The sequence below is a fragment of the Cariama cristata genome, unplaced genomic scaffold (assembly GCF_000690535.1).
Source record: "Cariama cristata isolate BGI_N322 unplaced genomic scaffold, ASM69053v1 scaffold6870, whole genome shotgun sequence".
NCBI lineage: Eukaryota > Metazoa > Chordata > Aves > Cariamiformes > Cariamidae > Cariama > Cariama cristata.
Window position 1 is genome coordinate 29,484 of NW_009593999.1, and position 540 is coordinate 30,023.

The window sequence follows — 540 nt, forward strand, 5'->3', positions numbered from 1 at the left end:
ACCAAACCAAACCCATACCACCCACCACACAGACTTATCCTATCATGTTTCAGTGTAGGTCAAAAAGATGAAATTTAGCAAAGTAGAGAAGAAACAGGAGCAAAGAAATTACTTACAACTGATAGAGCATTATACGAGAGTTAGGGAACTGTATTGTGTTGTATAGTAAATATGAAATAATCGCCACCACCTCACTTCATTCTAATTCACTAAAAAAAAAAGTGTGTCCCTTAGTTGGAGTGAGTGAATTCCTCAGGCTTGCCTGAGAGCAATGTTAAGGAGAAAAAACCAAAGGGTACCTCAAGGCTCTGAAGGATCTACGTGTGTCTGTGTGGGCTGTGGTAGCTATGGCGTTTGGCAGGGAGCTGCCTCCGCTCCCTCGCCGGCACCTCAGTGCGCCCGCCCCCCCAACCCACCTGTCCCCTACGGCACCGGGGCGATCCCAACACGGAGAAGCGTCGGGGGCAGCTCAGGCTTTAACCCCTGTGTGGGACAGGCGCGGCAGCTCCCTCCCGACGGGTTTTTCCCGCTCGCCTGAGG